This window comes from Gymnogyps californianus, unplaced genomic scaffold (assembly GCF_018139145.2).
Source record: "Gymnogyps californianus isolate 813 unplaced genomic scaffold, ASM1813914v2 HiC_scaffold_36, whole genome shotgun sequence".
NCBI classification, from domain to species: Eukaryota; Metazoa; Chordata; class Aves; order Accipitriformes; family Cathartidae; genus Gymnogyps; species Gymnogyps californianus.
The window spans coordinates 46,037-71,146 of NW_026114246.1; the positions used below are offsets into that span (position 1 = coordinate 46,037).

The 25,110-nt window shown below is 41.7% G+C and overlaps 1 pseudogene; it reads left to right on the plus strand.

Annotated features, from left to right (window-relative positions):
* Window positions 1-19,014, plus strand: part of LOC127028611 (integrin alpha-2-like) — a 42,232-nt pseudogene extending 23,218 nt beyond the window's left edge.
* Window positions 19,015-25,110: the final 6,096 nt, after the last annotated feature.

The following is a 25,110-nucleotide window of genomic DNA, read 5'->3' on the forward strand; positions in this document are numbered from 1 at the left end:
GTAATGCTTGCCAAGACTCTGAGACATAATGCAAACTGAATGGGCAATACAATGGGGAAGGAATTCAGGGTTGAGCAGTCCAAGGGGAATGTATTGGAAAACAAAAACAAAAAACAATGCACATAGATACTGCTCCTACGTCTAATCTGATGCAATGATAGTTGTGGGTTTGCTTTTTTTTTTTTTCTCCTTTTTTTAAAGGGAATTTTGGATCAACAAGAACTCTTAGAAGGTCCACAGGGGTCAGAAAACGCTCGCGATCACAACACTTGCAGACATTGATTTGGATGGCTTTAATGATGTTGTAATAGGTGCACCACTGGAAAACCAAAACTCTGGAGCAATTTACATTTACAATGGATTTCAAAAGACTATAATTACCAGATATTCTCAGATAAATAACTTTGTTGCATAATGTTGTACTCAGTGCCTTTAGATCTGCTAGAGGAAAACAGAAGGATTTTCTATCTATTTATTGGCTACTATTTCATCCTCTTAAAGGAGTAATGTTATTCTCATGGCTTATTTCAAGTTTTGTGCCTCTCCTTACTTCAGCTGTCAGCATGTCCTGGATGATGTTGTGGTGCTTATAGCTGAAGTGTACAGAGAAAAAATACTTGGAGGATGCTCTATCTGAGCCTCTTATAATTTTTGGTGCCTGTATATGAAGTCAGCTGATTTCCTATACATTTTTTGACACCCATTATTCAGGTTTTTAGGGCTGATATACAACAATGAAGATTGGATAAATCCCAGCTCTGTAAATTATAAATATGTAGTATTAAAGGAAAATACTTTCAAGGGTCTTTGCATATCCCATATGCTAATATAATGGTAATTTTAATGTCACTTTCCATGCAGACTTTCTGGTTGCGGAAAGTATTTGTTAGAAGTCCTGTTAAGCTTCCTATTCTTTGAGTTGCTCAATGTGAGATGGAAAAAGTTTCCAGTAAGTACTAGCTGGCATACAGCAGTCAGTTAATTGATCTACTCCCAAGACAGAAAAATCTAGTCCATTTCCTCCAACAGGGGAGGAAAAAGTGCTTAAAAGCATCTGAGAAAACATCCACAAAAGCATTTTGTTTAAACAATGCATTGTGTATACAGGGAATATTGGTGAAAATCCATTGCTTAGGCTACTGTCTACAGACTTAAGCACCCTTGTGGCAAACTCAGTAATCAAACTCTCTTTCCCAGAAAATTTTAGGATCAGATTCTGCTTTTGGACAACAGCTCCAGTTCTTTGGAAGATCGGTAGATGGCCATAGAGACTTAGATGATGATGACACTACTGGCGTATCCGTTAGTGCTGATGGAAATGTGGTTCTGCTATGGTTGGTAAACTCTTTTAGAAAGGAAGCACTTAATGATTCAGATGCAAGTCGAGCATTTAGTTTATTAAACAGCAAACCAAACAAACCAAAAAGCTCTTTCATTCTGTGTTCAGAGCCTTCATTGCTGCTATCATAGCTAGCTGAAAAACAGCATTAGACTAAACCTCTTTTAAGTATGTATCATCAAACCATCGAAAGCCAAGCCAGCCTGGGGGCAGAGCCAGGGTGCGCGGGGGGGGGGGGGAGCCAGTGGCGGAGGCTGCTGGGAGGGACCCGGGCAGGGACAGGGAGGGCCAGGAGACACCCCTGCCCACTGCCACTGTGCAGGCACGTGGTCCAGAGGGAAGGGGCAGCAGCAGGGAGTGGGGCTTGCTTGAGAGTATTTGTAACAGTAGGTTGTACTCCAATCGCCCCAGTATAATTTTGATAGCTGAGCCTGAGACAGATGAAACCACTTCCCACACAACCTGTGTGACCTTTACTAGCTGGTAGGCTGATATGGGAAAGAGACTTGTCCTGCAGGGTAAGGACAGAGAGCAGTGAAAGAGAGTTGGCACCTATTTCTGGCAAGAAACCCATCTTTTCTGGCACGTGGCCTTTGCCAGAGCAATCTGAGTGCTTTCACAAAACGAAGAAAGGCTTCACAAGAACCCAAATCTTGTGCCTCCCTAAGTACTGTGTATTTTCCACTATTTCCTTGAGGAGCTAAATTAAAAAGCAGCTTGCTTTCCTATCTGTCGCCTATCTTCTCGCCTGAGGCTCCCCATTGTAACAAGAAAAACATCACCGAATTGCTACTTATTTCATAATAAAACAAGATTATTAAAAGTGAATGGTCAGTTTGGACCTTTGACCCACAATAGAACTGCTGCTGGTGCTGATGGGAGTTACATTAAAGAAAATTATGCTCCTTGGAGTACCAGCATTTATTTAGATTTGATTAATGAAGATGCTCATTTTTCTTTCATTCCGTCATTTGGTCTGATTAATGAGTTTCACTTTTTATTAAAGTGTTTGTTTTTACATGCAGGGTTCCTTTGAAACTGTTCTTCAAAATCTTGATTAATTACATGAAAGTTGTTTTTCTGAAAAATAAGATTATTAATTAAAATGAAGAATTACCCTTCTTCGCCTTCCCAGAGGAGCTCAGTAACTTCCCTAAAGGAGCAGAAGAAGCTTACTTATTGGAAAAACAGGATAAGGGCTTTGTTCTCTGTTATCTTAAGGGAAGGATTAGAGCATTAATTTGACATGATAAATTATTTATTGTCATTACTGAAAGTTACTGTATCAACAAATTCAGTTACATGCAAAGAAAAATAATTTTACCAGTGCCATAAAAAATGTTTGCATTGGGAAGCAAAAAAAAATCAATGTTACATTTACAGATAGTAATAGAAAACAGCTTCTAAGTTACCCAGTGCTCTTGAAAATCACACATAACCTTTTAAAAATATTTTTCAGGTCACAAAACATTGCAAATGTGTCCATAATTGCCTCATTTAAACCTGAGAAAATCAGTCTGCTGAACAAGAACACAGAAATAACTGTCAAAATATGTTTTCAGGCTACATTTAGACCTGCTAAGATAAATAATCAAGTGGGTAAGAGTATTTCAATGGCTTGTTTTATATTAGTTTCTTCAAAAGTCCATTATTCAAATGAGTAGTGGAAATTCTAAAGAAATATTGGATTGAATGTCAAGAAAGGCAATATCAGTATAAAACTTAAGTGCTTGAGAAAGTGTTTTAAGACCCACTTTCATCATTGGCTCCATAATCTTTGAAAAGTGAGGAATTAACAATATAAAGGAGAGCTGTATCCTCACTGTTCAACAAACCCCAGAAAATGTCATTAGTGAGAAGCTGATTTTTTTCAACTTTTGCTCACCAAGTTCTGTTGTTTTCTTTCAGCTGATATCACTCAGATACGGCAAGAGACTTTAGGAAGGGTAACTGGGTATCTCTGGAGGATGCTATTCGTGGGGACAGAGGCTTTGTGAGCTGCTGTTTTCAACAGCAGACTGGAGACTTTTCAGAAAAAAAAATAATCTATAGGCTCAGTGCAGATGTCAGTGGGGAGAAGCTCTTCATTTCAGAGGACAGGAGGGCACCAAATATTTCTGAGACCAGCACTGGCCTCTCATGAAGCTATTTAAATGTACATGTCATGGATAACACCAGTTGGACTACTTCAGTGCTATGTATAGTGCCTTTAGGAACTCATGTTAGCTATAAAATAACGGTGAACTTCCACAGTGTATTAGTTGTAACGTGAAGAGAAGAAGACAGAAATTATTATGTGATTGAAGAGAAGATGCAGGTTCTTTATAGTCTCCTCAGAGTTGCAAGGCCCCTTTATCTAGCGTAATCCTGGCCCTGCTGACTGGCTTCTTGCCTGAGCTGCAGGCTCAGACATCTGCAGTGGAGACTGGATTGATTGCCATTTAATGTACTCTCTGTGGATGAGAACTTACATCAGGATTTAAACCTGTTTGACTGCTTTGGAAAACACAAGAAAATTTTATCTTTTTGAGACTGCTCTGTGTTTAGCAAGCTATGAAAAAAGTAAAATATTTAGTGTGGTTTGGAAAGCCTTATCATTCTGTAATGTTGAGCGTAGTAATGAGATCATGGGCAGTCAGACTCAGCAAAAAATGTACTGTTATTCTTCTTGTAGCTATAAAGTACAATGCAACATTGGATGCAGATCTCCAGTCCTCTAGAGTGACTTCTAGAGGATTGTTCAAAGAAAATAATGAAAGGTACATGCAGAGGGATCTTGTGGTACGTCATGAGGAGAATTGTGTTCATGATGTTTTCAGTGTACAGGTAAGTGCAATTGCAAGCAGCCTTATGTGACAAAAACGATCAGAGGAAGACATTGATAAATTTTATGTCTATAAGATGAATTTCATGCATGGTGTAATCAATGATTTACATTTTTCAAATCCCCCACAACTGGAAAATACTGAGTAAGATTCTGATTTCAAAGACACTAATAACTGTCTTATTCAGCACAGCTTTTTAGGACAGAAAAGGCCGCTCTTAATTATGTACTTCAGCTCTGACATAACACAGAGCCCATAGTCCATAGTTTCAATAGATTTTAATTTCCCTGAGTAGATTCTTTAAGAACTAAGACTTATGTGGCAAATGTTTTATCTCAAACTAACAACATTTCAGGCAGACTTCTGCTGCATGCTAGCCCTAGGTATACACAAGTTGTGTTGGAAAAAATAAAAATAAAGTCTCCATCTTTCTCTAGAACCAAAGACCAAACAGCCCTGAGAGCTGCCATATGCCCCCTGCATGATGCTAGGTCAGGTAGTTAGAAAGTCAGAGGACTTTGATTCCTGCTTTGCTTTGCAATGCAAACATCTTTGCCACATTTAGCGCCATTGTGGAGCCATGAGCTATAGGGCTAGAAGAGTATCTATACAGTACTAAGAAACAGAGGAGACGAGGTATATTATGTTTTAGTGTTGCTCAGGTCCAGCTGCTCTCTGTGATGGTGAGGCAGAGTGGAATAGGAATTTGACTTCTGCAGTTAGGTGAGAACGAAAGTCACCTGCTGGTGGCTTTTGAGGACCAGCTTCTGCAGCTGCAGAGAATCTGCATGTTCCTTAGCCCTAGAAGTGACTGTGATGAATAGAGTCTCCAGGAATCCTAGGAAAAGGAGTTTTATCATGGAAATGGTGCTAAAAGCTGTTTAGCAAGAGGAGCCCACACTAGGCAATCTCACAAAATTATTTCGGTAAAGAAATGAAGCTTTGCATTGTTACTACTTGTTTAGAGCAAGTATGATTTTACTATGCATTATCAATTTACAATAGAATTACCGATTTTACCCTATTTGCTGTGCTGGCAGCTATCATCTGAACATGTGTTTTACAGGAACCTTCCGATGCAGTGAATTCCCTTTGTGCATTGACATTGGCCTTGAAAATCCTGGCTCCAGCCCTGTCCTTGATATATATTCTCCTGCATCTGTGGCCTATAGTGTAAGTATACAGACTTACTATTGTAAAACACCTGGCTATACACATGTGCATAGCATGTGACCCCTGCAAACACCGAAAAGGTACATCCAAGTGAAAACTCATGTTCTAGTTAAGTCACCAGGCTGAAAGCAGGCACCTGGGGGGGTGTCGCCTGGTTCCTTTTATACCTTTGTCTGTATTGCATGGGCTTGCTCACATACACACACGCACCAGCCACCATGGCATAACAAGCATGTTGGTTGAGCCATGTCACTGTTCATGTGAACTTCTAGTTGATGGCAAAGATGAAATAATTTAGGTTAGTTTAGCCTACAATAGAAGGATAAATAAAAGAGAGATGGATCCTCTTAGATCATATTTGTTGTGGGTTAACAATACCCTGCCTGTACCATTCTTATGGATCAGTTGACATATAGTAATGTTACTCAGTGTTAACTTGTTCATGTGTCAGAGTTTTTAATGCCCTTTGGAGGGTTTTTCTTATCTGCAAAACAAGAACGTGCTTCCCCTCAAAGGTGTTTAACACTACTGTCTGTAGATAATTTTAAAGTTGAGCACTGTCATTCAGGAAATGTTTTTGGTTTTCATAGATATGTTTTATTAAAGACTGTGGTGAAGATGAACTTTGTATCTGTGATCTTGTTCTGAATGTTCAGCAGAAGGCAGATGATGGGTAAGTGGAATTGTTGGGGTCGGGTGTTAGTTTTCATCAGTTGGTTTGTAGGCTCTGGATGAATTTCTAGATAAGAATGTCTTTCTAGTTCAACATCTACTTAGAAAAAGCGGGGGGGAAGCAATAGCACTTCTGTCTAGTTATTTAACTAATCAAGGAAAAAGAGGTATAATAGGAACACAGATATGGAAGTAGGACTCTTGTCAGCTTAGACAAACCCAAGTTTTGGTACCTTAGGGATGAGGACACGGTGAGCATTCAGAAGAATCATGCCTGGCTGGCTGCCGACGGGAAAGGGAGTGTGCTGGGAGAGCAACAATGGCTGCAGCGGCCATCTCGGTCCCTCCCTCAGGGAGCAGTGAGGATCCTGCAGCAGGCTGTGCCACTGGGAAGCAGAGGTCAGCTGTTCAGGCAGCACATATTCCAAGTCCATATGCAGATATATGCATGCATGTACAGTACACAGAGAGACAGGGCTGCCTTTTCCTGGAGCTGCCATCCCAGTCCACCGCCTGCTCTCTGCCCACCTTTCCACCAGCATGGAGCCCTTGAAAATTCAGCAAAGTGACTCTGACAGTACATAATCAAGGTCTTGCACTTTAAGAAGATACTAATTCCATTCGGTTTTAAGAAACACCATCACAAAGTTTTTCATGTCAAAGGGTTTAGAAAGCAGAGGATTTAAGAGCATAGAACGTAGGAAATGTCTTGCTGCACTTGTTATTTGTTGTTGGCTAGAGGCAACATTTTCATGATCCACAGCTGGTCTAGTACCTCTGTTTACAACAATGGACTTTTTATTTTCCAACAGCAAACAGCAGTTTGTTGTCAGCAGCAAAAACAGAAGAATAATGTTCAATGTGAAATTGAGAAATAAAAAGGAAAATGCATATAACACCAGAATCCAGGCTACGTTTTCAGACAAATTGGTTTTTGCTTCATCGTCTTTACCAGTACGTGGTACCCATCCTCACTGTTTCTGTTATTGCCACTGATTTTCCAGCTTCTCAGAGAATTTTTTTTTTTTCTTTCTAGTAGTGCCTATCCCAGGAAAGGAGAATGTGTGTGCAAACCTCTCTCCCAATTTATTTTCTTGGATACCAGAATTATTCCCTTCGGCATATCAGTTTGTTTAGGTCAAGGAGAGACACTGCCAACTCAGCATAAAAGTTGGCAACCTGTTGAGTTTGACCTCACCTCAGTATTTCAGTCATCTTTTCCTCACTTTAGACCTTGGCACCCACATCTTCTGCTTGACTCCCAACAACATGCCTGAATGCAGTTGCTGTGCCACAGGGAATTCGTATTTGATAAATCAAGCATGCAGCATCGATGCGGCCTTAAAGCACAGACTTTGGATCTAGAAATAGTTTTATTGCCAAGGCCATGTATTCCAGCTAGACAGTTAATCAATCAGATTGAAATGATTACTATACCAGAAGCTCTTCTAATGAATTTTGTCTTAGAAAAGGGAAAAGAAAGGGATTATACAGACTATTTTGGGGAGTGCAGTAAATCTATAATCTCAACTGTTGCTTCCAAACAATTCACGTAGGATGAAATTCAGACTTCAGTGCCTGGCTGTCGTGGTTTAACCCCAGCCGGCAACTAAGCACCACACAGCCGCTCGCTCACTCCCCCCCAGTGGGATGGGGGAGAGAATCGGAAGGGTAAAAGTAAGAAAACTCGTGGGTTGAGATAAGAACAGTTTAATAATTGAAATAAAATAAAATAATAATAATAATAAATTGTAATGAAAAGGAAAATAACAAAAAGAGAAATAAAACCCAAGAAAAACAAGTGATGCAAATGAAAAACAATTGCTCACCACCAACAGTCAGTTGATTCAGGGAATCTCTGCCTTTTCTTCTTGTCCCTTCCTCACAAAGGGAAGGAGGAGGACCACAATGTCAGTTGTACACTGGTCTAGTACTTGGCAGATGTGGATTATCTTATGGTCCATAACTGACTTTTCATACGACCCTGGAGCTCTTCGACTAGGTCCTTCTCCAAGTTCCTGGGAAGGGTATAATAAAAATGGAATTTTTAGATCAAGACAAACCTTTCAGGTCAATCTAGGGGAAAAAAAATCACCATAAGAGCAGTTTAATTCTGACCAAAAACACATATGGTCTCTTAGTTTCCAAAAGTATCCAGTATTATATAATTCACAATCTAGCCTTTCACAGCCACCATCTCATCACAGAAATATATATTATTATGATGCCTATAAACTCCTGAGTATGATGTTATCCAATTCCATTCCTGCCATCTTTCCTAGGCCAGAGATGTTACTTGTCAAGCTCAGATAAATCCACTGCAAATAGGAAAAAGATCTTATTCTGCATCTTTCAAGAAAGAGAACTTCAGAGCTTCCAAAGAACTGGTAAATAAGACTTAGGTCTGCAGTACTGCAGGACAGGGGCACAGAGCTGATCCTTTCAAGCCCACTGCTGTACCTGTGGGGACAGCTATGGCGGGGGTAGCATTCCTCACTCACAGTGCAGGAGTGCAGCCTATGGATGTTCTTACATATTGCATCTGCCTTAGAAGAAAAGGTGTGTGTTCTTCACAGCTTGCAAGCACTTAATTTGTATGCACAGAATAGCAAAGGCAAGGGCAAAAAATCTGAATGTTAAAAGAACATTTGTTAAAGTGTATTTTTTAATGCATGCTGTTGCCTCTCCCTGGAAGAACTGTAAGAATGCAAAGTGCAGTACCATCGCATGCAAATTGGAAGACCTCATGCTGAAGGGAGAGTATTTCGTGAATGTGTCCACTCGGATCTGGAACGGAACCTTTGCTGCTGTATCAATCAGCTGCGTCTTCATGAAGGAACCAATACTCAAATATTTCCTAGTTCCTGATATTTTTCAAACTTCAGTAAAGAGACCTTCCAATCTAGAAAGACCTTCCTTTACTTTACATTGTTGTGTGTGTTTTTCCAGATTGAAAACTTGAATCTAAAAGTTACTTTTAAGTAAGTAGTGAGGCTGCATAATGGAGCTGATAACCTTCAGTCCAGCACAAAACCTAAGAAAGTGCTGTGATAATGCAGATCTTCACAGTTGTAAAAAAACATTTTTCTGCGTCTGTTAAATTCATTCAAGAGGAACTACAGTTTCCACAAAACTCAACATAGGACAGCAGAGTACAGTATTGTCATAGCCTGGAAAATAATGTTGCTTTTAGTTTTCGAACATCATAGCCTACATAGTGATCATTTTAAGTCACATCAAAATATCAAAAGCCTATTAGTGCTGCCAGTTATATTTGTTAGAGAAGGTATGGAATTTTTTTTTTAATTGATTTTTTGTTTTTATTAGAGTTGGTGTCAAAGAAACAGTCCTTGCTTAAAAACCTACAGGATGCTTAAAAATATCCATCAATAATATCTTGACTTTCCCATTTTAAATCACCATGTGTCCTCCAGAATATAACTCATCATGAATTACCAGACTTTTGAAATGAGACCATGTTTGCTTCTCAGCTAGGCATCCAACCAAACTGTCTTGGAGTCCTGGGTTTGCCTAGAGCGTCAGGAACATGACACAGTCTCCTTAGTCTGTCTGGCGAGTCTTATGGCAGGTATTGACATTTAACAGCAGGCTTGTTGTCAGCTTCAGCATTCAGCTCTTAAAAGGAAAAGGTCAGGTTGATAATGTAATATACTTATGCAAGTGTGTGAAGGAAAGCATCTGTCTGTCTGTGTAAAAGTTTGTATTTTTCAAATCAGCTGGGTCAAGACCACTTGTTAGTGCTGTCAGGTATGCAGAAGGTGGAGACCTGAATAAAAGGTTGCTACCCTCACAAGAAAGTGAGTGGAAATAATTTGTTTACCACTGGGAGATGGAAAGGGAAGATCGCATGTCACAGTTTTCCTCTCATCTCCCATTTTGTTATTTTCTATTTGATTGTCAATGTTCAGTGCAAATAATCTTGCAAGCACCCAACAATGCCACATAATCAGCCTTTTTATTTAGTGGCAATCAGTCATTGTCCAAGAAGAGGACAGCAGGCTTCCTGGTACCTGCTAAGCAAAGCAAGGAAAGATGTGTTTAGAAATTAACAAGGTGTCCTGGTTTCGGCTGGGACAGAGTTAACTTTCTTTTTAGTAGCTGGTACAGTGCTGTGTTTTGGATTTAGTGTGAGAATGATGTTGATAACACGCTGATGTTTTAGTTGTTGCTAAGGAGTGCTTATCTTAAGCCAAGGATTTTTCAGTTTCCCATGCTCTGCCAGCAAGCAGGTGTGCAAGAAGCTGGGAGGGAGCATAGCCGGGGCAGCTGACCCGAACTAGCCAAAGGGGTATTCCATACCATGGAACGTCATGCCCAGTATATAAACAGGGGGGAGTTGGCCGGGAGGCGCGGATCGCGGCTCGGGAACTAACTGAGCATCGGTCAGCGGGTGGTGAGCAATTGCATTGTGCATCACTGGGTTTTTTCCTTCTCCCCCCCTTCCTTTTTTTGTTATATTCCTTTTCATTACTATTATTATTATATTTCATTATTACTATTGTTAGTATTATATTTTTGATTTTAGTTATTAAACTGTTCTTATCTCAACCCACGAGTTTTATTTTTTTTCCTTTGCTTTCCTCCTCCTCACCCCACTGGGAGGGGGAGGGGGAAACGGCTGCGTGGTGCTTAGTTGCTGACTGGGGTTAAACCACAACACAAGGTGCCTTGAATAGTGCTCAGGCAGGTTTCTAAACATTTAGGAGTGCAGGACAGACCACTTGGGCAGATGGCCACGGTGCAGGCGTGCAATAACTGTACACTGCAGGGACGGTCAATTCAGCGCACATCAGCTGCTGCAGACCCACAGTAGCTCACGTTCCCTGTGTCAAGCCCACAGTACCTGGCCCTGCTGGGGGCTGTAGGCTTGTTAGAACCAGCTGCAGAGAAATGGTTGAGGAGGCAAAAGGACAGAGCACTCTGCATCTGGTACGGCTGGCGAGTGCTCCTGTGCTCCCGTGCTCCCATGAACCTGAGGCCATTCCCATGCACGGGGAGAAGAACAGTGGTGAGCTGGTAGTGTCTGCACAGCCATGCTCCTCTGCCTCTGGACACATGCGCAGAAGGAAGTGGTATCTGGCACAAGGTCCCTTTTCAAATAGGAATTGGCTTAAGATTTTTGTTGTCATCTTTGTTTAAGCTGAGGGAGCGACGTCAGAATTTGAGCAGTGGAGAGGAACAGATAGTGATAGGAAAAATAAACGGGGAAAAACAGAAGCATTGGATAGAAGTGAGGGGGGAAAGGGAAAGAACATCCAGTTTCCATTTCTTTCAAAGGCCAGAGATATGTCCCCATCTGTCTTTTGTTGCTGAGCTATTTCTCCTTTTCTCACTGTTATTTTTTTTCTCCATCTCTTCCCTGCTAGTAGCAGTGACAGCTTTGAAATAACTATAAAAATGGATATATAATCAAATTCTTCTGTTTTGCTTGAACTATATGTTAAAGAAGAAAAGCCAGTTCTCCAGTTTCATTGCCAATAAGTAAAAACAGCAAAAATAGGCCTGGATTACTGATACATTATTACTTTCATAGACACATTAGCTTGGGACAAATAAAAAGAAAGATAATTTTAATTTTCTTAATACTGTGATTTTTTTCTGGTTCTTAAGTCTTCATTTCAAAGCAAGAAAATTATTTTAGGATATCTATTTTCTAATCAATTTGCCCTGTAATAGAGCTTTACAGGTTTTTTTATCTTCTCTTTCAGTCAACTTTCCAGACATTACAACTCTCTGCAGAGGCAGAAATCTATACACATAACCCCGAGTTATTTATAATTGGAGAGAATACCCTAACTGTAAGTGATGGATAAGTAGGTTTTTTTCAACTTCTCTATCTTTTACTATATTAAAGTGATAATATTTAATTTTCAGTGAACTAATGTATCCTTTTGGCTATATACAACCTCCCTTAAGTTACTAAAATGTTTTAATTTCAGCTGACTGCTATATAAACCAGACAGTTAAAATCTGCAGATCTCAAATAGATTGTAGAACTATCAGCAAAACTCAGTTAGAAACTTCTGAAATTCATTTAGCTTCCTGTTCATGAAAAGATCAAAATTTGGACTTCTTTCTACAACAGAATTGTTGTAGATAAATGAGCTCTGGGAAACATTTTACCAAATCTGATTTATAGTCTTACTTCTGTAAGTGTATTTGGTTTGATGTTTGCAGACAGATGTTTGGCACAGGTCTCCAGCAAATATACTTAATCTCATTTGTAAAAGAATAGGGAGTAATTTTTGCATTTGGAATGGCTGTCATATGGACAACATAGACACAGCTAATCTCAAGAAAAGTCTCCAAACCACCACTTTGTTAGTCTAGAATCCATCTCCCAAGGTTTCCATCCACTATATACAAACATAAACAACACTTGAAGAATACATTAGTGCTGTGGTGGTGTTGTAATAAAAAGATACCTTGTTCTCTTGGCCTATCTAGAGAGGAACACTCTTCCATTTGTAATACTAAGTTTAGATTTATTTTTACAGGATTTACCAGCCTGTTTTATCCATAAAAATAATCAAGGCCTTTGAAGACAAAAATGCAAGTTAGTAAGGGAGTCAAATATCTGTGAGAATGTGTAGCATAGCCCATTCACAGGCAATGGAAAATTCAATTAAATATGTATGAAAGCAGTTATTGATTAACCTATCTCAATGTGGAAATAAGACCATAATTCAGTACTATTTTTTTTGTCATTGTTTTCTCATGGATCACTCCATTTCTTGTAAAGAACCTCTAAATAGACCCATTTGTATTCAGGGAAACCTCCAGTGCCTGAAGAAGCAAATGGAATATATGTGTAGTTCTGGAAATAATGCCATGGTTTTGCAGAAAAATTACATGCCTGTATTTGAAGTGTGCTGAGTGCCTCATCTTTGTGGCATGGTATTAAGCCACTATCCATCATATTTGAGAAGTCGTGGCAGTCCAGGGAAGTTCCCACTGACTGGAAAAGGGGAAACATAACCCCCATTTTTAAAAAGGGAAAAAAGGAAGACCCGGGGAACTATAGGCTGGTCAGTCTCACCTCTGTGGCCGGCAAGATCATGGAGCGGATCCTCCTGGAAACTATGCTAAGGCACGCAGAAAACAGAGAGGTGATTGGTGACAGCCAACATGGCTTTCCTAAGGGCAAATCGTGCCTGACAAACTTGGTGGCCTTCTACAACGGGGTTACAGCACTGGTGGATAAGGGAAGAGTGACTGAAGTCATCTACCTGGACTTGTGCAAAGCATTTGATACTGTCCTGCACAACATCCTTGTCTCTAAATCGGAGAGACATGGATTTGATGGGTGGACCACTTGGTGGATAAGGAATTGGCTGAATGGTTGCACTCAAAGAGTTGCCATCAATGGCTCGATGTCCGGGTGGAGACCAGTGACGAGTGGTGTCCCTCAGGGGTCCGTATTGGGACCAGCGCTGTTTAACATCTTTGTTGGGGACATGGACAGTGGGATTGAGTGCACCCTCGGCAAGTTTGCAGATGACACCAAGCTGAGTGGTGCGGTCGACATGCTGGAGGGAAGGGATGCCATCCAGAGGGACCTTGACAGGCTAGGGAGGTGGGCCCATGCAAACCTCCTGAAGTTCAACAAGGCCAAGTGCAAGGTCCTGCACCTGGGTCGGGGCAATCCCAAGCACAAATACAGGCTGGGCAGAGAATGGATTGAGAGCAGCCCTGAGGAGGAGGACTTGGGGGTATTGGTGGATGAAAAGCTGGACATGAGCCGGGAATGTGCACTCACAGCCCAGAAAGCCAAACGTATCCTGGGCTGCATCAAAAGAAGTGTGACCAGCAGGTCGAGGGAGGTGATTCTCCCCTACTGCTCCGCTCTTGTAAGACCCCACCTGGAGTACTGTGTTCAGCTCTGGGGCCCCCAACATAAGAAGGACATGGACCTGCTCGAGCAAGTCCAGAGGAGGGCCACAAAGATGATCAGAGGGCTGGAGCACCTCTCCTATGAAGACAGGCTGAGAGTTGGGGTTGTTCAGCCTGGAGAAGAGAAGGCTCCGGGGAGACCTTATAGCAGCCTTCCAGTACCTAAAGGGGGCCTACAAGAAAGCTGGAGAGGGACTTTTTGCAAGGGCATGTAGTGATAGGACAAGGGGTAATGGCTTTAAACTGAAAGGAGGGTAGATTTAGATTGGACATAAGGAAGAAATTTTTTACAATGAGGGTGGTGAGACACTGGAACAGGTTGCCCAGAGAAGTTATGGATGCCCCATCCCTGGAAGTGTTCAAGGCCAGGTTGGATGGGGCTTTGAGCAACCTGGTCTAGTGGAAGGTGTCCCTGCCCATGGCAGGGGGGGGTTGGAACTAGATGATCTTTAAGATCCCTTCCAACCCAAACCATTCTATGATTCTATGATTATTTCTGCTAGGAGATGAAACTCATTAATACACAATGCAAATATTCCAATTAATTGTACAGGCTTTTTAGGTAGCTCATAAACCATGTATTACTGGACATTCTTCCACAGTTGGACCATGATACTGCCAAACTTACATTACCAGCAGTTCTGTTGGTGATTTCAGGAGAACCAGAATTTGAATAATTATTCAAATGACTGTTGATTAAGTCAGTTGACAAATAAAAGGTAATTCCTGAGCCAGCCACTGAAACATCTGCAGCTGGAACTTTTACAGCTCTGAGGCAGTGGCTGAACAGACCCTGAAAGTTATCCACAGGGCTCCTAAGAAACACAGTGACTTTTGGTGAGACTTATAGCCTGATCCTTACTCGATAGCCTCTTGCCCTGTGAGAAGTCTTGGCAAATGTGCCAGCTGATGGAGGTACACTCTCCCTAGGGCAGACAGTTTCCTTCGCCACTTCAGCAATGGAGTCAGTACCCAGCACTGCACATACTTCTTGGCAGGCCAGAAGTGCCCTTCACACTTCCTTGGGAATGGGACAGTGCAGTAGTGTCCTGGTTTCGGCTGGGACAGAGTTAACTCTCTTCTTAGTAGCTGGTACAGTGCTGTGTTTTGGATTTAGTGTGAGAATACTGTTGATAACACTCTGATGTTTTAGTTGTTGCTAAGTAGCGCTTATCTTAAGCCAAGGACTTTTCAGTTTCCCATGCTCTGCCAGCAAGCAGGTGTGCAAGAGGCTGGGAGGGAGCATAGCCAGGGCAGCTGACCTGAACTAGCCAAAGGGATATTCCATACCATGGAACGTCATGCCCAGTATATAAACAGGGGGGAGGCTGGCCGGGAGGGGCGGATCACTGCTCGGGCATCGGTCAGCGAGTGGTGAGCAATTGCATTGTGCATCACTGGTTTTGGGTTTTTTTTTTCTTCCCCCCCCTTCTTTTTTTGTTATATTCCTTTTTATTACTATTATTATTATATTTCATTATTATTAGTAGTAGTATTATATTTTACTTTAGTTATTAAACTGTTCTTATCTCAACTCATGAGTTTTACCTTCTTTCCCGATTCTCCTCCCCATCCCACTGGGAGCGGGGGGAGTGAGGAAGCGGCTGCATGGTGCTTAGCTGCTGTGCTGGCTGGGGTTAAACAACGACAAGTAGTAATCTGAGTTTTTCCCTACTTGCCCTGTTATTTTAGACCAGTAACTGGGTTGGTAGGATACATCCAACTTAATATCTACATTAATCATCCACATCAGAGTTAGCCCTTCTATAAACCCTAATCTATAGAAAGAATAGGTATTTCTGAGATGTAATTCATCTCATCTTAAAGATGATTCTAAAAAATAGGTAAGGTGAATTATGCCCTAAAAGAGCCTATCCTTCTCCATTGGAAGCCAAGGGTCTATATTGTAGATATAACACTAGACGTGAATCCCAGCCGTGGTATCTTACTGACCACAGTTTTACTTTAAGGAAGACATTTGTTCTTAGGCATAGATTTACCTCTCCAAAAGTGCCACTTCACTGTTAAAGGAGAAAGCATTACTAGGCAAACTGCACATACATACGAGATTGGCTCTTTAATTTGGACGAGCTGGGTTGCTGTGTAGCCAAATGAATTAATATTGCCTTGTGATGCTATGTGAGGAAGCTGCTTAGATATCTTTGCATAAAAGCTTTCAGATTTTTTCCAAGTTGGAAAGGACCGCCAGCTGGAGGACAGAACGTTAATCTGCTATAATCATCATTATGGCCATTTGGTTAGAAAATACACAAAGCCAGCCTGCCTCAGTGAAATGAATACATATAGCTACACCTAGCACAACATTGGAGCCTTCCAGCAGAAATGACTTAAATCACTGAGGTGTCAGTCCAGTGCAAGTTTCCCGGAAAGCTTAAGATTAAATTACACCAGACAAATGCACTGAGAAAGTAAACCAACATGACTTCTTTTATCATGTTTCAGGAAGGAAAAAAACCTTCATGCTAAATCTATGTCATTCCAAGATTAAATCCAAAGATTTGACAGTTCATAAATATTAGAGCAATGTCTCCCTGAGCAACTATGTTTTATGTAACTATATAGTTGGTGTGCTGGTTTTGGCTGGGATAGAGTTAATTTTCTTCATAGTAGCTACTATGGGGCTATGTTTTGGATTTGTGCTGGAAACAGTGTTGATAATACAGGGATGTTGTAGTTATTGCTGAGCAGTGCTTACACAGAGTCAAGGCCTTTTCTGCTTCTCACACTGCCCTGCCAGCGAGTAGGCTGGGGGTGCACAAGAAGTTGGGAGGGGACACAGCTGGGACAGCTGACCCCAACTGACCAAAGGGATATTCCATACCATATGACATCATGCTCAGCATATAAAGCTGGGGGAAGAAGAAGGAAGGGGGGGATATTAGGAGTTATGGCGTTTGTCTTCCCAAGTAACCGTTACGCATGATGGAGCCCTGCTTTTCTGGAGATGGCTGAACACCTGCCTGCTAATGGGAAGTAGTGAATGAATTCCTTGTTTTGCTTTGCTTGCATGTGTGGTATTGCCTTCTACAGCTGCTCACCACAGATAACAGGCTCCAATAATGCTCAGCTGGAAGTAGTTCTTCTCCAGCTGACGCAGCAAAAGTCTGTTTTGAGCAGATGGGGCTCTACACCAGGCTATTCCCAGCCTGCATGTAAGCATGTCTGGTTTACCTAGTGATGGTGCATCTGTGCACTATGGGGACAACTCTGAAAGACCTCCTGTTAATGGAGAGGCAGAAAGCTGGCAGGAAGAGATTGCTTCGCTGCCTGTTGTGTATGGCCAAGAGTGATGAGGGCCCCTAATCCTTAACTGGCACTGCCATGTGCCATGGTGGTGCAACCAGGTACCTGTGGACACCAGTGAAAGGGCTGTAATTGCCTGGTGTGTTCCAGTCATTGATCCTGGAATGTGTGCAGTCCAGCTGTTCTTGATTAGTGAAGTATTTGGTTTACAAATCCTACTTTATATGCAGTTAACATTAACCCCTGTCGTGGTTTAACCCCAGCCAGCAACTAAGCACCACACAGCCACTCGATCACTCCCCCCACCCAGTGGGATGGGGGAGAGAATCAGGAAAAAAAACCTCGTGGGTTGAGATAATGACAGTTTAATAGGACAGAAAGGAAGGAAAAATAATGATAATGATAATAATATGACAATAATAATACTAAAAGAATTAGACTATACAAAACAAGTGATGCACAATGCAATTGCTCACCACTTGCTGACCGATGCCCAGTTAGTTCCCAAGCAGTGATCCGCCCCTCCTGGCCAACTCCCCGCTGTTTATATACTGGGCATGATGTCATATGGTATGGAATATCCCTTTGGCCAGTTTGGGTCAGCTGTCCTGGCTGTGTCCCCTCCCAACTTCTTGTGCCCCTCCAGCCTTCTTGCTGGCTGGGCATGAGAAGCTGAAAAATCCTTGACTTAGGATAAACACTACTTAGCAACAACTAAAAACATCAGTGTGTTATCAACATTATTTTCCTACTAAATCCAAAACACAGCACTATACCAGCTACTAGGAAGAAAATTAACTCTATCCTAGCTGAAACCAGGACGACCCCTAACGCACAATCTCTGTGCTTTCAGATCCCAGTTACAATAATGAAGCCGGATGAGAACGCCGAGACACCAGTTGGTGTTGTGATTGGCAGTATATTGGCTGGACTCCTCTTGCTGTTAGCATTGGTTGCTGTTTTGTGGAAAGTAGGTGTTTATATTCTTAAAAAGAAAAGCAGAAAGGGATACATTTGGGCTATTTTCTTTGGAATCTCTCTTCTCTGGTGCTGAACAAAACTGCACATGCAGTTTGGTGGTAAGAATAATACTGCATTGGCATTACGCCCTTGATGGGAGCATTTAGAAGTGCTTTAAAAATCAAAATTCTAAAATGGGTCCCCATAGAAATTGGCAACATGAAGATGATAAATGAGTTGCCAATGGTTCAAAACAGGGGCAGTGGCATTTTTTTTTTTCTTTTGACACTGCCTGCCTCCTTCCACAACTCCCCAGCTGGGCTCTAAACTCCCATGATATTCCCAGTGGGCAAAGCTGGGGAATAGAAGCAAGGAGATAGGATATACACTGAACAGACAAAAAGAGACAAGAGAAGGGCGAGGGCAAAAAGTCATTTACCAAGGATACCTAGATTAAGGGGAGGGAAAAGTTTTTCTGTGTGCCAGGACATTGGTGCTTGAAGGGCTCCTTGGCACATTAAAGCAGCCTGGAGATGCCTGTATCTTGGCAGGGAGACAACTGGCTACTCAGAACTGCTGTTCTGGCATTTAGTTGCACCAGGTAGGAGTTTAAGGCCCAGCTCCTTTCATTTTACAGTTAGGAATTGCCTACAAATCAAACACCATATGTGTGTGCATGCACATGTGCATTTCTACTATCATGCTATTTAGCTTAGCTGAGAAATGTAACTCTTGATGACTGACTGTAATGTGGTGTTATTTTAATACGTCTCACAGCTTAGCTTCTTCAAGACACAGTATGAGAAAATGACACAGGATCTAGAAGATATCAATGAAATTACAGAACTCACAAAGGACAAAGACTGAAGATGATGAGTTATGTGGATAAAGAGAGGAGATCTGAGCCACCAACAGTAGTTGTGATCCAGTCGGTTCTTCAGCTGGAGTGCCTTAAAGCTTAATAAAATTTAAACATTTCTAATGAAAGTGTCTTTTTTATAGATGAAAATATTTTACAGATTCTACTCTATTATAAGAGTAACTGCAGGACAGTTTGTTTTTTTCAAAAATGATTTATAGTGCCTTTTCTTATAAATTTTTGCCTTTCAAACAAACTTAGCCCTTAGAACTGGTAGGTCCGGAGTTTACAGTAACATATTGTGCCAGCAACCCTTCTGATCCACTGCAGAGTGAAACAATTTATTTCAGATTATTGTGGAACAGCATTGGTTTGTAATTCAGTTGACAAGTACCATATGTGTAAAGGACATTTTCTGTTAAGTTGATGATGAATGTGTGGTGAATACTGCTTCCAGACTGAGAGAAGAAAACTCATTTTTTCATTGACTAGCTCCATTCTTATTGTTTTAGAGAAATGGTTTGCACCAGCAAACCTTTGTAACCTTCTCTCTGAGAAGAAAATATGAATTTTGTAACCACTTACAGCATGTTCTCTGCAATGTTATGACTGGTTTTCAAATTTCATCTTGAGAAGCACTACCAATACTGTTACATGGGGTTTTATTTTGTATCTATGAAATGTTATGTTTTGGGGTGGGTTTTTTTTAACATTCTGAAAAACAATCTAGATTCTAATCTCAATTGTCAAACAAGATTGTTGCCATCAGCTGAGTTTGTGACTGTGTTGGGTTTGTGTGGTGGGGGTTTGGTAGCAGGAGAGGGGCTACAGGGGTGGCTCCTGTGAGAAGCTGCTAGAAGTTTCCCTGGCTCCAAGTCAGACCCGCCTCTGGCCAAGGCCGAGCCAATCAGCAACGGTGGTAGCGCCTCTGGGATAGCATATTTAAGAAGGGGAAAAAGACTGCTGAAAAACCTGTAGTGGAGAGAGGAGTGGGATGTGAGAGAAACAACTATGTAGACACCAAGGTCAGTGAATGTCCTGGTTTCGGCTGGGATAGAGTTAATTCTCTTCTTAGTAGCTGGTACAGTGCTGTGTTTTGGATTTAGTGTGAGAATACTGTTGATAACACTCTGATGTTTTAGTTGTTGCTAAGTAGCGCTTATCCTAAGTTAAGGATTTTTCAGTTTCCCATGCTCTGCCAGCAAGCAGGTGTGCAAGAAGCTGGGAGGGAGCATAGCCAGGACAGCTGACCCCAACTGACCAAAGGGATATTCCATACCATATGTCATGCTCAGTATATAAACAGGGGGGAGTTGGCCAGGAGGGGTGAATTGCTGCTCAGGCATCGGTCAGTGGATGGTGAGCAATTGCATTGTGCATCACTGGGGTTTTTTTCTTGGGTTTTATTTCTTTTTTTCCTTTTTTTAGTTATATTCCTTTTCATTACTATTATTTTTTTATTATTATTATTGTTAGTATTATATTTTATTTTACTTTAGTTATTAAACTGTTCTTATCTCAACCCACGAGTTTTACTTTTTTCCCGATTCTGCTCCCCATCCCACTGGGAGAGGGGAGGAGTGAGCGAGCAGCTGCGTGGTGCTTAGTTGCTGGCTGGGGTTAAACCACGACAGTGAAGAAGGAGAGGGAGGAGGTGTGCCAGAGCAGAGGTTCCCCTGCAGCCCGTGGTGAGATGGCAGGCTGTTCCCCTGCAGCCCATGGAGGTTTAACAGTGGAGCAGATATCCACCTGCAGCCTGTGGAGGACCCCATGCTGGAGCAGGTGGCTGGGCCCGAAGAAGGCTGTGACCTCATGGGAAGCCCACGCTGGAGCAGTTTGTGGAGGACTGCAGCCTGTGGGAAGGACCCACGTTGGAGAAGTTCGTGGAGGACTGTCTCCCCATGGGAGGGACCCCACGCTGGAGCAGGGGAAGAGTGTGGGGAGTCCTCCCCCTGAGGAGGAAGGAGCAGCAGAGACAATCTGTGATGAACTGACCAAAACCCCCATTCCCCATCCCCCTGTGCTGCTCGGGGGGAGGAGGTAGAGGAATCGGGAGCAAAGCTGAGCCTGGGAAGAAGGGAGGGGTGGGGGGAAGGTGTGTTTTTAAGATATGGTTCTATTTTTCATCATCCTACTGTTACCAAAAGACTTAGACAATTTGATGAAGGGCCCCTTTGTGGTAAGACGGAAGCAGTACTCAATTAAACTAGAAGCTAGAAAAGGATTAGAACCATTAATAGAACAATTCATAAGTTTTGGGTTATTAAGAGAATGCCAAACCCTTATATGAAGCGGTACAAGGGGAAGGAAACCTCCTTGTTTGGACTCAAGAATGCAGAGATGCATTTACAAAATTGAAACAGACCTTAATGAGTGCCCCGGCTCTAGGCCTCCCGAATTTAGAAAAACATTTTGCATTAGGAGTATTGGCCCAGAAACTAGGATCGTGGAAAAGACCCGTGGGGTACTTTTCAAAACAGCACAGTAAAGGATGGCCAGCATGTCTCCAAGCAGTAGTGACTACAGTACTATTGATCCAAGAGGCCCGGAAATTGACACTTGGGCAAAAGTTAACTGTATTTGTGCCTCATGCAGTTACAGCAGTTCTAGAACAAAAAGGAGGACACTGGTTGTCACCAAGCCGGATACTGAAATATCAGGCCATTCTTTTTGAACAAGACGATGTGGAGCTGAAAGTAACCACGATCCTGAATCCAGCGACCTTTCTAACTACTGATCCTGATGGAGGAGAATTAACCCACAACTGTTTGCAAACGATGGAGCAGACGTACTCCAGCAGAGCGGATTTGAAAGACATGCCAATGGAGAATGCGGACTGGGACCTGTTTGTAGATGGTAGTAGCTTTATGTGGGACAGAGCGTGGAAAGCAGGATATGCTGTGGTAACCATTAAAGAGGTAATTGAGGCTAAAGCTCTGTCATCTAATATGTCGGCCCAAAAGTCAGAGCTCATAGCCTTACTAAGGGCATTAGAATTGTCAAAGGACAAGACTGTCAATATATGGACAGATTCAAAGTTTGCCTTTGGGATAGTCCATGCTCATGGTGCCATTTGGAAAGAGAGGGGACTCCTAACTTCTCAAGGATCTCCAGTTAAATATGGGCCAATGACCTAACAATTGTTACAAGCAATTAATTTACCTAAACTAGTGGCCATCATGCATTGTAAGGCGCACCAACTTGGAAATAGTCCGGTGCATATAGGGAACCAAATGGCAGATAAAGCTGTGAAAGAGGCAGCAGAGAATAAAGTATTACTAGTTTTACCGGAAAAGGTCCAGAGGTTGGGACCTAGGAGTCCGCAGTATACACCAGAAGACAACCAACTGGCTAATTTATTGAAGGCAAATAAGAACCAGGAAGGGTGGTGGGTAACTCCTTCACATCAAGTAATAGTTACACAGGAAATTATGCGCGAATTGGCTAACAGACAACACCAAGAAACTCACTGGGGAATTGAGGCAATGGTGGAGGCATTAAAGACACAAGTGTTAAGTGTACAAATGACTGGGATAATTAAAGGTATAGTGAAGAAATGCAAATTATGTCTGAAGAACAATCCTCACTCACCCTGAAGACCTTTATTAGGGGTGATGAAGAGAGGAAACAGTCCAGGAGACTATTAGCAAATAGACTTTTCCGAGCTACTGCGGCAAAATGGATACCGGTATCTTTTAGTGATGATAGATATTTTTTCAGGCTGGCCGGAGGCTTTCCCTTGTCGCACCAACAAGGCAAAAGAAGTAGCAAAAGTATTACTTAAGGAAATAATACCAAGATTTGGGGTACCTATAGGGCTGTCTTCAGATAGGGGCCCACACTTCATAGCAGAAGCCATTCAAAGTTTAGCTAAAATATTAGGGGTAAAATGGGATCTCCACACCCCATGGAGACCTCAATCAAGTGGGAAAGTAGAAAGAATGAATCAAAGCCTGAAGGGACAGATAAGTAAAATTTGCCAAGAGGCTCAGATAAAGTGGCCAGATGCTTTACCCTTAGCTTTGCTACGCATATGCGTTCAGCCTAGAACTAAAGAAAAGATTAGTCCTTTTGAAATCATATACGGTAAACCTTATCAGGTGACAGAAACAGGAGTTATTCTCAAAATTTTAGGGAAACATTACCTGAAAGAATATGTTATCTCTCTGGGAAAGGTTCTGTCTTCTCTTCACAGGTATGTCACTGTGAGCGCACCGCTATCCCTGGACGTGCCTGTGCATCAATACCAACCCGGAGACTGGGTGTATCTGAGGACATGGTCAGACGAACTGTTGAAGGAAAAGTGGAAAGGACCTTTCCAGATTTTACTCACCACTTACACAGCCGTCAAGCTCAAAGGAGTTGCCCCGTGGATACATTACAGCAGGATCAAGCCAGCCACATCACCAGTATGGACTGTCAAACAAAAAGGACCTTTACGCTTAAAATTAACTCGGGAATCATGAAGTTATGGGTTGTATCTTTTGCAGTGATGTCAGGAAGTACAGAGATTGATATAGATGGAGAAACCAATACAGACATAGATGAAAACTTAATTCTAACCTTAATACAAGGGTTTGGTAGGATACATGCTGTTACACTGGTAAGATTATGCATCCCAACTCCTCATTTGGCTAGTCAGCCCATCCCATGGGGCATTATACCAATAAATTCATCTTTATTGGAGGAATATGATATCATTACAGAAGCCTTTAAACGGGCTAATGTTTCCCATTACTTAGATAAAGAAAACATGTGTAGACAAAGAGGTAGTGATGTTTTACAAGATGCCACTTCTTGGAGACCAGGAGACAATAGAACAGTATTTGGAAGAGGCTCAAGTGCACAATGTCCTAGTGGATCACTCCCTTTAGATACTGGGTTTCTGACAGCAGTATTAACAGCCTCTGGTGGACAAGCTGCAGGATTATTAAATCTCTGTGTCACTAACAACATAGTACCTAATGTGACTACTGCTCCAGAATGTACTAACCTTAGGGGAAAAAAAAAAACAAAAAACAAAAAAAAAAAAACTTCAGAACTTGGACCAGGCCTTTGGAAGGGCACTGGAAGTATATGGGAGATATAGATTGGTGCTTTAATTGGGGTGCAAAGGCTATCCACAGCAACAGCAAAGCTGATTGGAGGTGCCCCAATGTCCTAAATCACAGTAAAATATCAATCCTAAATTCTGCTTTGATGATGGAACAGTGTAAGAAACAAAATTCTTTGAATGAAAACTGTAGACAAGAAATTCCGTCCCCAGGTTACACGACATGGGTCACGTCAGATGGATATTGGACTACCTGACTACAGTTCAGTGCAGTAACTAGACAAGTAACTTTAGGATTATTGACCCTATGCCCCATATGGAAAAAGAATTCAATCAAAGCCCAATATTGGGGATGAATTAAAAGAGATATTGTAACAGAAAAAGACCCTGATACCTGGACAGGACCCTCAGCAGCAGTACAACTTGATTGGGGACTCCAAAGTTTCCTATTACCAGGACTGATGGCTTTAGAAGATCGAATGCTGATAGAAAATTTGACCTGGCAAGTAGAAACCCTGTCTAGAGCCACTCGGAAAGGATTCCGGATTATTAATAAACAGGTCCAAGCTAATACTAAAATGACTTTACAAAATAGGCTAGCCTTAGATTTGCTTTTGGTCAAAGAACAAGGGGTATGTGGATATCTTAAATTAGACAAAGAACACTGTTGTATCCACATCCCAAATATAACTGACAAAATGAGAGAAGTAGCAGAGCAATCAGAGATGCAGCAGAAAATAGTTGGCTCAACAAAATTCTCCAAGAATTAAGTGGATGGTCTTTAAAAGGATGGTTAGCTACATTGTTGGAAGGAGCAATTTATGTTATTATAGTTATTATAGGGATCTGCATAGGTTGTGTTAAGAAAACCATTGAGAAAAATATATGGAAGTAGTAAGAAAATCTAACTACTTCCAAAGGGGGGAATTGTTACCAAAAGACTTAGACAATTTGATGAAGGGCCCCTTTGTGTAAACTTTGTACAGATAGAGCAAGCAGGCTTGCATACCAGAGATGAGCAAGTCTGCCTACCAAGGACAAGTAGGCCTAC